The sequence below is a fragment of the Trachemys scripta genome, chromosome 3 (genome assembly GCF_013100865.1).
Source record: "Trachemys scripta elegans isolate TJP31775 chromosome 3, CAS_Tse_1.0, whole genome shotgun sequence".
NCBI lineage: Eukaryota > Metazoa > Chordata > Testudines > Emydidae > Trachemys > Trachemys scripta.
This window is the reverse complement of record NC_048300.1, coordinates 57,073,762-57,089,347: the sequence shown is the minus strand read 5'-3', so window position 1 is coordinate 57,089,347 and position 15,586 is coordinate 57,073,762. Positions and strand designations below refer to the sequence as shown.

The following is a 15,586-nucleotide window of genomic DNA, read 5'->3' as shown; positions in this document are numbered from 1 at the left end:
ATCAACCACAAAAAAGGCTGTTTCAAGTCAGTGCTAACTGGGCTGCTGTTTCTGTAATGCAATAAGTCTGCAAATACGTTTCTTCTTTTTTGCGGGGGCGGGGGAGGAGGAGGACAGAATTGGATGAGGAGAAGCTGAAAAAAATGTCTTTTGGCTCTTTTAAGCTAAATCAGGTAGATCCAAGTTTCTGTATATAGAATAGCTGCAGGAATCTCCCTCTGTGCTTGAGTGGGTGGTGTAATGCCTCCACCAGCTAATGAAATGGGGCCCTGTTTCAATGGACAGATGTTCAAGGGCTAATCCAACTGAGCTATGCCATGCCATGCAATACAAGCTTGCCTGAGCTGAAGGAAATTAAATTGTACTGAAAAAGAACACGATTGTGCGTGTGCCGAGGGCCAAATCCTGCTGTCATTTACCCTGGTATAAATCTGGAGTTAAATCTAGTGACTTCTAAGGTATTAGCTCTGGGTATGCTGGCATAGCACAGCAGCATTCAACCTTCCCTATTTATTTTTCATTGGGTTTTATTTCCAGTAACTAGGCAGCTGCTTTTCCAAGAAGCATTTCTTCACAACAGCCTAATTGCACTGGCTGTCTGGCAACACGAAGAAAAACCCTTTAAAAAGGGTTTTACAAGTTGTTAGGAGCTGAAAATGTTTTCTGTAAACACTGACACAATTAATGAGGGTAACAATGACTAGACAGACAATTTCAGGTGGCTCAGCAGTGACTCAGGCTGGCACTGAAGCATTTCTGTACCATAGTGGGCTGCTGGAGCTGGCAGGGGATGGAGGAGAGAACTTCACATGCAGGAGCTAGTGAGGAAGAGCTGATCATGTCTCTTTGCTTTCCATACACCCCCACCTGAGCAGCTAGCCTGGGAGCAACTCTCCCTGTAGATGTTTGAAGGCTTGGAAGAGGCTAGAGGGAAAAGAGATCATCCATAATGGTCCCCAGGGAGGCAGTGCTACATAGACAGCTGCTGGGGGGAAATGGGAAGGGGAGCCATGGACATTATAGGAGACAAGTATGGTGCCCCAGAATGAGTGGGTGAGCTGTATATAAATGTGATCTCCAATATGGATCAGATTACTTCAACAGAGAGAGCCTGCACTTGGTTGCTTCATTGATAGACACTAACCCTAAAATGGCGAGAGAATTTTGGAAGGCAGTAGAAAACAAATGCTGTACTAAAAGGAGAGTGTTGGTTTCTTTGTTGGATTCTGGCTTCAGGGTGCAGCAGGACAATTTCTCGATAAAATCTTCATGCCAATCATTGTGTGACCCTGAAGTTTTAAAATATCTTCATTGTGTGCCATAAATCCAAGCACGTGATCTTACAAAGCTGAGTAAGCAGTTTAACCTTTTGACATCTTGTTTCTCTGTAATTTTTTGCTTGCTGGTGCTATACCTGCAGTTTACCTTAGCTGAGTTTTCTGTATCTCTGGGATATGATCCTGCTTTCACTGAAATCAGTGGAAAATCTTTCCAGCAAGACTGGACCTGTAGTCAAGGAACACTGACTGTACTTTCTAATCCACTCTTTTTCTTCAGGCAGAGCGTGACATCCTGCTAGAGTTTAGCAGTCTCATGTAGTCATCCTCCAGATGGAGCATTTCTGTTTCTGATCCTTCTCCCACGGCCATTGGAAGATTCCCAGGGGCTTTTGTGGAATCTTAAGAGCATATCAAGCCATTTTAGGGCAGCCACATGTCCTAATTGTTGAGAAATGGGAGGACCCCATTTCCTGACACTAAAGGAGAAGATGTGTGGGAGATTTGGCTCTCAGCTCTTTAATTAGTGTGAATTTTCAAACTCAGGCCAGTCCTATGGAGATCTGACCCACCAAGGCAAAAGCAGCATGTTCCTAAACCAAACAAAAACTGACTGCTCTGTTTTTAATCAAATGAAACAATTCATATGTTTGTTTTCATGTTTTTTATCCAACTACAAATGGACAGTGGTATCTCTTTAGGTTTTTTCCTCTCTCCACTCTCCTTCCCAAAAATGTGGCTCCTTTGATGTGCTGCCATTCCAGTAGGTTGGTTGCGGTAGTACTCATTGTAATAACATGTATCAGACCTGATTCTTTTTTCATATACATCAGTTTTATACCACTGCAACTCTATTGACTTCAACAGAATCACTCCTGATTTACACTGGTGTAAGTGATATCAGGATCAGGGTCATCAACCTCTAAGTGCTGTACAGACATTAACTGTGTCTCACAATGCCCCTGAAAGCTCAGTAGGTTAATATGATTGGGTCAGAACATTAGCTGGTGTAAATTGCCATAGCGGCAATTGAGTTCCAGTTTACACCAGCTGAGGATCTGGCCTATTGTCTCCAGTTGAAAAAATGGGTGAACTGAGGCACAGACCTGCTCACCTTTACACTAGTGAAAATCTTTAGTAACCCCAGAGAATTCAATGAATTTACTTCACATTTCTATTGTAAAGTTCAAATAGCAGCAGAATTTGGCCCAGAGAAATTGAGGACCAAATTTTGGGTCTCTCTATTTTTGGGCTCCAATTTAAGACACTTAGGCACACAAACTGCGACACCAAAAATTACAAGCCACTTTTGTACATGCTGGCTTACGTGACAATGCCAAACCTACAAAGTGAGTTTGATTCTTCTTACACCAGTTTTAGACTGGTGTAACCCCACTGAAGTCAATGGAGTTACTCCTGATTTACAGCAATATAAGTAATAGAAGAATTGGGTCCAGTGAGTCAGTGTCCAAGCTTAGAGAAATCTCGAGAGCTTTTGGATGTCAGTCCTTCTCTCACATATTGATCTCTTGAATGGTCATGTAATAGCTTCTCACAACAGTTTTTCCGGTAGAATCTGTAACTCCCATGTAGTGTTTGCTTTGTGGTCCATGTTAGAGCCCCTCTAATATGCAAAGTGCCTGTCACCTTGGTATCTAATCACTGAGGTCCTGGCATGTGTGGTAATCTCTGCTGCGTCAGGTATTGCCTTCTGATTTCATGAGTGTTGAAGTGCTGGAGGGAGGTGGGGCAGTGCATCTGACCCAGAGAAATCCAGAAGTCTGTGGGATTTGAATAGAGAAGCTACTCAGAGCCTTACAGAGAGAAAGTGAGACTTGAGACCCTTTTGATGAGTTGCAATCAAAGGTAGGGGTTTCCCTGGAGTCACAGAAAGGGGAACGGAGAGACTTGTTTAAGGTAGGAAGAGGGAATCAGCTCTGGGGTCAGAGGACATTATGGAAATTGGAGCTGGGGGTCAGGCAAGGAATAGCGGCTACGACTTGACTGGAAGGAGTAGAGAGGGGGAAAGAGAGGTAACCTCAAGCGGCTGGGAAAAGCTTTAGATAAACTTTCTAGGGTCCATCACACATTGCCACCAAAAGGGAATGAACTCTTTCCCTAAATAGCAAAAGCTTGCTTACTTTCTGGATTTGTTGGCCTCAAAGCAATAATCTCTAAAGTCGACATTTCTTGTCACAAGCTTTGAAGTTCACATTTGTTTTTGTTTAAGAAGAATTTTTCTCTTAACTGAGTCCCAAGATGACTCAAACGCTGGCGACGCATGTTCCTGCCCAGTTCAGCTTTTATTTGAACTTAGTGTCAAGCTGAGCTTTGAGCCCCAGAAGCTCCTGTCAATTCTCTGTCCTTGGTGGATTTTTTAAAAAGTTGACTGTAAACAAAGGAGAGTTTTTAGCGTGTGTTTCTGTTGATTCATGACAGCTAACAAACCTAGATCTTTTTTGTTGTTTGTTTGAGGGGGCAGAGGGGGAAGCTTTTAGCTGTTTGACTGAATGTATGAGCTATGAAGTCCTGACAGGTTAAAATTTACACAGAGACTTGTGGGAAAATGTCCAGCCTCTTTGAGTCAAGCTACACTGATGCCATTTAATTTTTAAGACCTGGACTGAAGATGTGTTTCCAGGAAACCTGGAAGAAAAGACCTAGCTTTTGGCAAATACAGCAGAACAAGTTGGTTGTTCATCATCAATATATCAGTGTCCCAAAAATGAACCATGAGAGTGGACAAAGAAACGCTAGAAGAAATAAGTCATTTTCACTACTTAGAGATTGAGATGTGCAATATTGGTGGCACCCTGCTAGATGTCAGGCAACAAATATCAAAAGCAGCAAACTACTTTCATAAACTTGTCAAGATTAGAAAAAGGAGCATGATGGGCACTGACATAAAAATACAATTTTTTTAACACTGGCATCATATCTGTTCTCCTATATGAAGCAAAGTCACAAAGTCTAGAACATAAATTGATAAGCAGATCAACTCACTCCAAAATAAATGTCCGCAGAAGATCTTCAAAGTCTATTGGAGAGGGTTTCTTGCAACATTAGAAATTCTAAGTAGAACAAACCAATCTAAAGCATCAAATATGGTAAGAAGATGACGATGGACATATTTAGGACACACTTTAAGGATGCCACCAACACAACTTCCACAGTCAGTGATAATTTGGACACCACCTGGAAAGAGAAAAAGAGGGCAACCTAGAGAAACATTATGCAGAACAATAGGGAAAGAAGCCAAATCTATCAACATGCCACTCAGAAACCTGAGCAGACCAACTTAACTGAAATAAATGGCAGAAACTTATGACTGCCCTGTACACCTGAGGTTGAGGGAGGATAAAGAAAGAAGATATAGTTTAGAGAACTATATTTTTCAAGTTACTTTAAGTAGGGAGTAGCGAGGTGTGTTTTGGTTGCCAAAGTTATGAACAACTGAAATAGGAGATTATAATGGAAACTTCCTGGCAGTACTGTTCTTAGCCTACCAGCTGGCAGATACACATTATGAGTAAATATGGCACAGATCCACCAGAATCACACTGTCCCCCCAAGAAAACAAATCACACCCGCCCCATCTAGCTCCCCTTCACTGGGATTCCATGTTCATCACTTTCAATGCATGTTACCTTCCATTCCTTTTCCCCTGCAGATTTTTTACCTTTCCTCTCTGCTCCCCCTATGCCCCTTAGATAGATTCTTGTCTATACTAGGAAACTGGTCCGTTGTTGACAATGATTGTCAGTAATGGATCTGTCGCAATTGGCTGAAATTGGTTTATTTGCTAGAGTAAACAGGACAAAACAATTGTTGACACCTCCGTAGAGAGGGTGATTTAAGATTTAGTTCCACTGATGAACATTCTCAGCAACAGGGCAGTATGTTAGTGCAAATGGGGTCTTGATTTCTCACTGACTCACTGCTGGCCGTGTTGTCTGGATGCCTAGGATGTGAGTCCCCTGCTTTAATCCACCTCAGCGGAATCCTGACCCCCTCCATGCAGGAGACTCCTTTGTTGTCTGCACATCAGATTAAAGAAAGCAACATCTTAACCAAACATAAGGAGACTTTAGTCCTTTGCTACTTTCAAAGCCACGTATACAGCGGGAACCAATTAAACTGTGATGCCAGCAGCTGAATGCATGGTGAGACAATCAGTTGTGGTTCTTGCCTATTTTCTGATCTGTCAGCCTCCTTTGACACTATTATACAGGGAGGAAGTTATAACAACATCAGGGCCCTGCCAATACAGACTGTTCTCCAGCTGTGCCCAACTGAGATATGAACATGTCCTCATTGCTTCTTTCCATATTTTTACTGCCCTGAGGGTCAGATGTCCCGATGAGTGAATCCCTGTGGCTCTGGTGCAGAGGTCCTGACCTATGTTGCCGGTGACAGAAGTACAAAGCTTGACCTTAACCTTTCATCGTCAGCAGGAGTCAGATAGCTAGCCTATGTGAGTGTAGCAGAGTCTCTAGCACTCAGCACTGTTAGGCTTTGGGGAGAAGAACAGATGCACTTTCTGAGTAGGTGAATTTTTTTCTCAGGGAACCCATGAATAGTTTTCCAGCTGTGCCTGGGCCTATCTAGAATAGCTTTATGCATTTTCTGAGGGACACATGTTCAGGTCTAAATGTCCAACTGCCCTGCATGACACATTTTTTGCTTTAAATGGAGGTAAAAATTTATAAGGAACAATTCACTTCACCATCTCCTGTATTAATCACAAAGGCAATGTTAATACTCACACCCAATGGGCCATCTCCGGAGGCCCTTACTTTGATTTTACTCAGCCCTTATTCAGACCAAGCTTCTACGTGTCTGAGAAAGAACTAAATGAAAACAGGTATTATGAAATGTTATCGCTTCCACATAACATCCTTGCGCCTTTCATAAAACGCACATGTGGAGAGTGTAGCACCTTGAGTCTCGGAGCTAAGTTTTCAATCATTGGGCTCCATTTTTGCAGGCGCAAATGGCAGCACAGTAATCTCTGCTATATTTCAGATCCTTTAGCCTTTGATTTGCAAGAACAATCAAGGATTTAGACAACTAAGTGAGATTTGCTGCACCTGCCATTATTTTCATGTTCAAAAATGGAGGCTCACACAAAGCTGGGCTGAAATATGGTCTCTAATGTCTGTCCAGAATGTTATGGATCAGGGACATGATAATCCAGCTCTGTACAATGCACTGACTCAAAAAAGAGATGGTTAGTCCATGCCTGTCAATTGCACTGGGGTAAGACTGAAAATGTTGTATCCTTGCCTGCTTCACGTGACAGCAGGAAGTTAACTTGCCCCCACACCCTGTGGCTAGCCCAAGGTACTGGTGTTACATTAATCAAAGGGAAAGTACTCTAAGTAAACAGCAGAATGCATTGGACACAAAGTCCAAATGATTAGAGAGCTCCCAGTAGGCCACAGTGACACGTGACCAAGGCAAATCAAAATAGAAACAGGTTGTGAAAAATCCTGTGTATCTCCTTTTGTTTCTCTTTCTTTTCACTCTTGGATGTTGCCCTGAGCTTTGATCTAACTGGCCTATTGGGAAGTATGTCCCTAAACTCTGATAAAACAGCACCAGGAACAGTTGTTTCTGGGCACTTCAGTACCAGGGCCAACAGTGTTAGGAGGACTTCCAGATTCCTATGGTGCAATTGGCCAATAGAATTCAACTACTATTGACTGACATATCAAGGGGCCTTGGGACTTTCTTTTGCACTTGAATCAGTTAATGTATTTTTTTAGACAAAAAATAAAAATAAACTTAAACCACAAAAAACTAGCATGGGTTTGGAAACTTAGAACCAGGTCCTGTGAGGTGCTGTACCTCCTAAGGGAGGATGAGTGCTCTCAACTTCCACTGAAGTCATGTTATCCTGAATCTTGCTTCTGCTGAATGATCACTGCAAAATCTACATTGCCATTAACTGCCGATGTCCTTTAGTTAATAATGGACACTTCCACGAGGATTTGGTTCAGTGCTCCCAAACTGGTTGTTTCTTGTTAATGGATCAGCTCACACAGCATGAATGTGGAAGCCATGTTTTCCAACTTTTATATTTAAACTGAATGACCCAAAGGACCACAAGCCTGGCCAGGTTTCTACATTTGTTGTACATAGTCTAGCACAATTCTTACCACCCCCTTCCAGGTTCAGGGTTCATAAGAAGCAACTCACAGCTCTGTAGCGCCTAGAAAAGTTTTTTAAAGCCACTGAATGTCATACAGATGCAATGCTAGATTGGGCTGGTAGTTCTGGTACTTCAGGTAGGTAAGCGCAACACTGCTTCTGAACAGCATCCCTGGGAACTTCAGGGTAACAGAGAATGCAGTACTGGTTCTAGTCAGCAGTACCAGGACTTGAGGAGTTTGTTCCTCAGTCTGTGTGCATGTTCCTTAAAAGAGAGGACTCGCTTTTAAATATTCATCACACAAGCATGTATTAGTCATTGCATTATTTTAGTTTCTGCATATCTGTTACTACCAGTGATCTTTTGGCAGACTTTCCCCCATCCTCAGAGGTACACTCTCACCTCTCCTTAGTTTGGGTCATTTTCATCATGCCTATACCAGAAGTTGTCATTGTCCTGCTTGAGTTTTGTGGATGTAGGTGATGGCACCAGGGAGAAAAATTAGCAGCTCAGGAGATGCTGCTATATTGAATTACTAGAGGAAATTTTTCAGAAAAGGGCTCTTCATAACCCTGCTGGAACACTGCTTCCACTTCCCTTTCTACATAGCCTTCACCTTCCCAAACACAGCCTCTTGTACTGCCCATCCCTTCTTACCCAGCAGCTGAGGGTGCTGCCGTTGTAGTGTGCGACTGGCCATCTAACCCGAGCCTAAGCAGAGCTCTGCCACATTCAACTGCTGGGCCAGCACAGGCCTTTAAATTTCAAACTCATCATAAATGTCTGATATCTGTGGGGAGCTTTCCCTATAGGCCCGTTTCTTCAGGCTTCTCTGTTGTACAGTCTGTTCTGCGTGAAAATATCAACATTTTGTGATTCTGGCTCACTTGAACTGTACCAGGGAGCTGCAAAAGGTCTCTTGTGGGCCGACTGTGTCACAGGTCTGAAAGCAGCCTCTTTGCCTGCATTTGCCTGGCTGGCTATGCTGAACCAAGCAACATCCACCATGGCGTATGCAACTGTACAAGATATTTGTAAACTCCGATATGGAAACTAATGTGCTGCAGGTGAGGGCTAGGCTGCTGCTGAAGCCAACAACTCCCAGTTGCTTGCTTATTAAATTCTATAAGCTAAGCAACGTGGTCAGTGCTTGGATGGGAGACCTGTGATTAAAAACTCAGCATGAAGCAGGAAGTGGTGTTGATGATTTAGATGTCTACACACATGTAAACTCTGAACCCTTTCCTGACAATTTCAAATAAGAGACTGAAATCTGCAGAAGAGGATGGTAGGAGGCATATTTGGAATTGAACCATCATGTCCTATGGTGTTTTTGAGTTCTAGTTGAGTGCAACCAGTCATCTGAAAATAGTTGGTTCAAGAGGCTTTCCTAGACTAGTGGAAACCGCTTCTTGTATAACACACACATAGATTTCCTCACAGTACTTCAGAAGGAAGGAAAGAATCAATGCCTGGTTAAAGTAAAATATTTGGGTAGCTAAAAAACTGACCAGTAGCCAGACTTATGTAGGTGTGTAGTAATGAAGGGTAACATAGATCAATCTGTGTATGTGATTTTGGGAATCCTTTCATTTAGGGTCAAAGTGAGCCTTCTACTACCTTCTTCATGGCTCCCCACATGCCCTTGTTAAATTGTCTATACCCAAAGATTTTGGAAAGTGACAATCTCTTGATTTGTGTTTCCATCTGTCTGTATCTTGTTATGCCACCCTGGGCTAATCACTAAGGACTACATTTTCAAACATATCTATTTGTTTTGGGTGCCTCATTTTTGGGGTCCCAGTTTTAAACACCTCATGACCTGATCGGGATCCACTGAATTCAATGGGAACTCTTCTACTGATCTCACTGGGGATTGGATTGGGCCCCTAAGGCTTAATTTTCAGACACACAGAGCACCCATACCTCCAATTCACTTCAAATGGAGTTGTGGGAGGCACAGAGAGATTCAGTCACTTGCCTAAAGTCACTTGCCAGATAGTCAAGATCAGAGCCAGAACTAGACTGCAGCAGGTCTTGGTTCTCATTGAATAAGCAATTACACATGAAAAACTGATATAACCTCTGGAGCCATGCAGGGATCTTGTTTAACAGCAAGTCTTGAAGTAGGTCATTAGATTTTATTTTTTTAAATTGCTATTTTTTCATAACAATAGCAGCTACCATCACCTGTGCCCCAGGACTGGCTATCAGCTGAGTAGGAACCTTTGTCCGTTAATAAGAGCTCTCCTCCCATCATACTGGCTGTTTAATAAACAGCAGGAAACTGTTTGAAAGTCCTAAGCAGAGGTTCAGCAGTGACCCAGCTGATCACTGAGTGTGACTGTGGGGCTCTGTAGTACATCACACTTTTAAATGCACTGCTTCTTTGTTGACTCTGTTAGGGAAATTATCTTGAGAGGCTTTTTGTATATGCATTAGATGGGGAGAGGATACAGGAAGCCCTGTCCCCTGATGGCAGCCATACTGTTGGCTAGGGCTGCGTGGTACACTGAATGGCCCTAGAGGTGGCAAGTCAGTCCCCTCACTTCCTGCACATTGGCACGTGTTGGCAGGAGAGTGCTGGGAGGCCCTGGCCAGACCTTTTTAAAGATGTAGCAATTCCCACTGCTCTCATTACTATCCTTCAGCAATCAGGAGGCACTATGCCTTAACGAAGAAAATCACACAAGTCTGGAGTGTTCGGTTTGGGCCCCTCTGGACAACAAGTTCAACATGGTTCAGAGTTGGAGTGGGGGCAGGGACAGAAAGGTGGGTTTTATATTTATATAAAATATAAAATCTTTTATATTTAGCTGAGTTTTCCAAACATTGAGGTCTGAGATGAGCTTCCGCCAAGCCTCCGGGCATTCCTCTGAGGCAGGTGTTATTATCTGTATTTTAGTGAAATGGAGTCCGAGACATGCATTGACTTGCCTCTGGCCATTTGGAAATTCACAGATAGACTCAGGATTGCAACTTTGTTACTCAGGAGCACACAGATGAGTGGTATGTACTGCACCTTTAAAAGGAGAAGATACCCTCCCCATACTTGCTGTAAATGCAGCTGCCCTTGTGTTGAGATGCAGCTTGCTGCAGAGGAGACACACACACTGTGCTCTCTCTCTTGCTCTTTCATTAAGATTTTGTTCTTGTTTTGATTTTCATTTAATATAAAATAAAGGTCTTCATGATGACTGTAAATATATTCAATGTACTGTATGTATTTCATGATGACTGTAAAAATGATGCTCGTATATAAAAAGTCTATTGGTTCTTGTGATTACTGCTCCTCCAGTAGAAACCAGTACAGACCAGTAGAAACTGATAGAGACCGAATGAAGAGTTTCTAAAACATCTAACCAAAGGTTCCCTTGCTATACAGAGATGCGCAAAAATGAAAATGCTGGGATGATAAAGTACATGCAACTTTTGTGCCTTTCAAAAAGAGATTCAGTTCAGGTTCACTCTGGAGTTTTGACCTAAATTTCCTGTCTGTTCTTAGTTTATCTGAATACCTTTGCTCATCCCTATATGTCAGCTATAACTGTTTGTGTCAACTTCCCCATGGCCCTGCACAGAGTGTGCAGGCCCTTTCCTTTAAAGCCCTGAGAATTTACATAACCCCGGAATTGTAGCAATGTGAAATGTGGCTCTGGTTACAATAACAAGGATTTAGGGAACGCAGAGAGAGATTGGAACTGCAACGGCATAAAAGCAAAACAAAACCAAACCCCACATGCTGTTTTAATTTTCAACAGCCACGTGAGAACTGTCCTCTGGTTTCTGGCTATAAATAAATTGCTGCCATCACAGGAAGATGGAAAACAAAACAATTTGCATTCTTCCCAAATTTTCTTAAGGTTATAAAAAAAGGAAAGGTAAATGTTTCTTAAGCAAAGTATGTCTGTGCAGAGGAAGGTTTAATTAACACTCAAGGGGACTGGCATTTGCATCAAGTGAAGAAGTTGGACCTTAATCCTCTCCGCTCCCTGCCTCCCTGCCAATCCTCCCAAGCAAATCACTTAGAACTGACTGTGGATTTAAGACACAATGCCATAATGGTGTGGCTGCTAAGGATGCGGAGGCCTACTGTCCCAGTAGCAGATTAGGCAGGCACAATGCCTTTGAGAGTCGCGCCTGATGCTAGCCCCTGTTACAAAGCACAGCCTACCTCTTCTGGCTGGTGCTCTGCTGGAGAGGTGGGACCTTGGTCCCACATTTGTCCTGCCCCTTCTATCTCCTTTACAGAATCTAATGCCTCTGCCAGTACTAGACTACCTGGGGAAGCAAGGACCAGGACTGTGAGTGGCTCCTCTGCAGAGACATGAGAGTGAAGGGAAGGGTCCTTGGGCTCTCTCCCCAACCATGTGCATTTATGCAAAGTCAGGCACAATCTTACCCTTACGTTTTTCAGAGACAGCTTCAACCATAGGCTGAATGGAAGACCAACTGAAGTGTTAGCAGATATGCACTGACTCGGGGAGCGGGGGAGTTTTACTGCAGTAAGAAGCTGCCCAAATAGAAGAGCTCTCTCCTCTGAAAATCCATCCGTTGGGTGTGGGAAGTGGGATAGGGGATAGCTAGACCTAGAACACCCTTGCTCACCAGAAATTGATCCCAACATGAAGGCTACAAGAAGAAGCTTCCCAGAAGATTTTGTACAACAGGAACCCATTCAAGGACCACAGGCTTTAGGAAAGGGCTGGATGACCAGGAGGCAAGTCCTCCATCATAGCAAAGGGGCAGGGAATAGAAATGTGGCTGAGCTGGGTAAGACAGGTTAAGAGATGGGAGATCAACTTAATGTCTTGGACAGTGGAACAAAAATATTCTTTATATATTGTACTTATGGCCAGTGCACTGTACTGGAAATTAGTACTGTTAGGAAGAGGCAAGCCAAAGAGATAGCCTTTGAATTCAGATCTGGATTAGGTACGGACAAGGGATCAGGCTCCATGGCAATGACATAGGGGTGGGTTGGATCTTGGAATTTCAGGAAAGGGGAGGATAGGAAGAAGGTCAAATATGAAGCTCTGACTTTGGTGTCTGTACTGTTAATGGACCTTCCTGTACCTTCCTCCTCATCAACACTTGGCTGAAAAGTCATCAGCACCGTCTCTTTATAGCATTATGAATGGGTGCTGTGGCAATTACTATGCTGTCACAAATAAAGGACTCTGACTTCAATTCAAGAATACAAAACAAAAACAAATGAACTTTTAAGAAACAAGGTTACTGTTTTCATGCAAATGTCCCCAATAATGAAGAAAATCTGAAGAAGAGAAATACAGAGAGTATTGTATAATGTACAATTTACACTTATACAAAGCACATTCTACCCAAAGATCTCAAAGTGTATTACAATGTATTAGCCCCATTTTACTTATGGGGAAAACAGAGCAAGAGAGAAGTAGGGGTATATTTTTAGAAGAGTTGAGGCCAAGTGTCCTTGATTTTGAGGCAGAGGGACAATTTGAACCCACATTTTGCAACCACAAAATTAATAGTGAGCACAAATGTGAATATTTTCACCACTAACTACCCAGTTTTCCCTCACAGCTTGATAGCTGGGAGTACAAGTACTTAGATTTGCATTCACAATTCAGCTGTGGATATAAAAATGTTGGCACACATTTTGCAGGTGCAAATTACTCTTGCCCTTCTGAAAAGTTATCCCTGTGTGATTAGCCCAAGGTCATGCATAGAGTCAGTGGCAGAACTGGGTATAGAACCTGTGTAGTGTGATCTAATACTAGATCATACCTCCTCCCACAGAAGTTTGGTTCTAAATTAAATGTCTCAATAAGCAGTGAGTGTCTCTTTAAAAAAGGTAGTGTAGTCTTTGCAGCCAACTAGATTCAGCAATAGAAATACTAATGGATATTGTTCTAGTTGAAAATCTAAACAGAGGATTTTAACTCTTGCTATTAAAATAGGGAATGTGTTCTTATACCAATGAGACAGAGTGAGTGAATGAATGCAGGTGTAAGGTGCTATAAAGTTTTTACTTCAATGTGTTTGGGGTGACCACATCACTCATAAGTGGTTGGATCATGGGTGGGTTATGCAGGTCATCCCAAATAAATGCCAATAAAATGCTTTGACTCCCCTCACATCATGAAGGATCTTATTTATACTATTTTTTTCTTTTTTCTTAGCTGTCCCTTCCTCCCACCCCCCTTTGAAGTACATTACTACTATGGGAACAATGTCACTAGTCAAGACAGGGCTTAGATTCAACACCAAGTGGAATATAAAGCCAGTCTGTATAATAGTTTGAAATCTATAGTGTGACCCATAGGACTTTACATGATGATTATTTTGACCACATATGTGGTTTTAATAAATATAAGTGAATTGAATGGCTCGGGCACTCAGGCTGGATCCAGAAATATATTTAGGTACCCATCGCTCAGACTTAAACATCTAAGCTCCAGTTTTAGGCACCACCACAATCCACAGTGACAGAATCTGCATTTTGTGTCTTTGCTGTCTTTATCTTTGCCCTTTTGTGTGTCACAAAGTGAGCCGAGCCTTTAAGCGAGTGTTGGGTTCAACCTCAATATGACTAGTTTACCTCTCAGTCCAGGTGTCATGTGATGGAAGTACATGACTAGGAATCAGGCCTGCTGGGGAATATAAGGGCAGCCTGAATTCAGTCAGTGAGGCTCAGGGTTTTAAGAGTGTTTAATGCTTATTGAAATTAATAGCAGTTGGGTGTCTACATACCTTAGAGGCTCTGGGCCTGCGAGTGTGTTGGGGAGAGTTCTGCAGGGTGTCTGTGGGGAGGAATGGGGAGAACTTGGGAGATAAACCTGTAGGAGACTTAGGGTTAGAGAAGACCTGGGAAGTCACTTTCTACACCAATCAGATGGAAAGGCCTGGGTGGAGCTATCTGCCATGAGGGGCAGGGGCCAGAAGCCTTAAGAGATGTATATGGCTTATATGTCAATGTGGTGAAAGGAATACCAGGGAGCAGGACCTCAGAATGGGATGGAACTATTGAGCCAGCAAAGGGCTGAAGAAACTGTAGAGTTGAGAAAAGACTGGCTTTGGTTTAAGCTGACATTTGAACTGTGATGTGGTTTTAATAAATTATAGAATCCCAAGAAAGGGGTGCACTTGAATGACATGGGTCCCTATGTGCGGTTTTTGGGAGCTCATGAAGGGGAAACTGAGGCAGTGGAAGGGCCTGATGATAGATTGGATGAGCCCTGCTACCTTATGGCTCTTCAGTGTACCTTAGGATTGAGGTAGCAGCAGCTGGTGTATCTTAGCCCAGTTTCCAGTGGCCCAATGTTCACCTCGCAAAAGCTGTCATCACTACTGTCAATTGTACAGAGGCCCAGGACTAAATGGGCCATGTAGACTACTCTGTTATTTTACCTGAGGGGAAGTCACTAAAGGGCAAGATTAGGAAGTGTGGTGGGGTGATTTGGAGGGGAACTGGTAGCATTGCTGTCTGTACTGTATCAGTTTTGAGGTTAAATAGAGGACTTCTGTCTCTAGAGTTTTTAATGTGGCATCTTTCACTAGCACCAAATTCTCACAGAAGTGAAAAAAAATGGGCTTGGTTTTCTACTGCATTGATATAACTCCATTAAAATCAATGGAGTTATACCAGTGTAGAGCTGGGGTAATGAAGGGGAGAATCAGGCCCTATGTGTCTGCAGTCTCCAAAAGGTTAACATTATTGAGAATTATATGAATGCACCCATGAGAGAACAGACTCCTACGACTTTAATGAAGTTTCTCTTAAAACTGTTTAGTGAAATACCCTGGGAACAGAACAAGGAGAAGGTCACTCTGATGGTATTTCTAAGAATGGCAATAGTGCAGCAGCATTCAGGGAATGTCTTGGAGCAGAATGATTTGGCTTCTTTTTTCTTAACAGAATAAACTGATTAATAAAAAAAATAATTTGTAACAGAACTTTAGGGCTTCTCTTGAATAATGGATACAAGCATTCATCTGTCTACAGTAGCTGATACCTATAAAGCCTAAGACAGACAGACAGAGCCAACTTTTCTGCACCCATCTATTAAATAAACAACTTTGTCTATGTTAAACTTTTCATGCAGATTATCTTTTTCTTCCTCTCAGTATTTAAGACAGTTTCACCATATTGAAGGTTGGTGGCTAAATGGATTGA

At 42.6% G+C, this 15,586-nt stretch overlaps 1 protein-coding gene across 3 annotated transcripts in view; it reads left to right on the top strand.

Moving 5' to 3' along the window:
• Nucleotides 1-15,586, top strand: part of DAAM2 (dishevelled associated activator of morphogenesis 2) — a 245,228-nt gene that overhangs the window by 1,577 nt on the left and 228,065 nt on the right. The gene's annotated exons all lie outside the window — the stretch shown is intronic.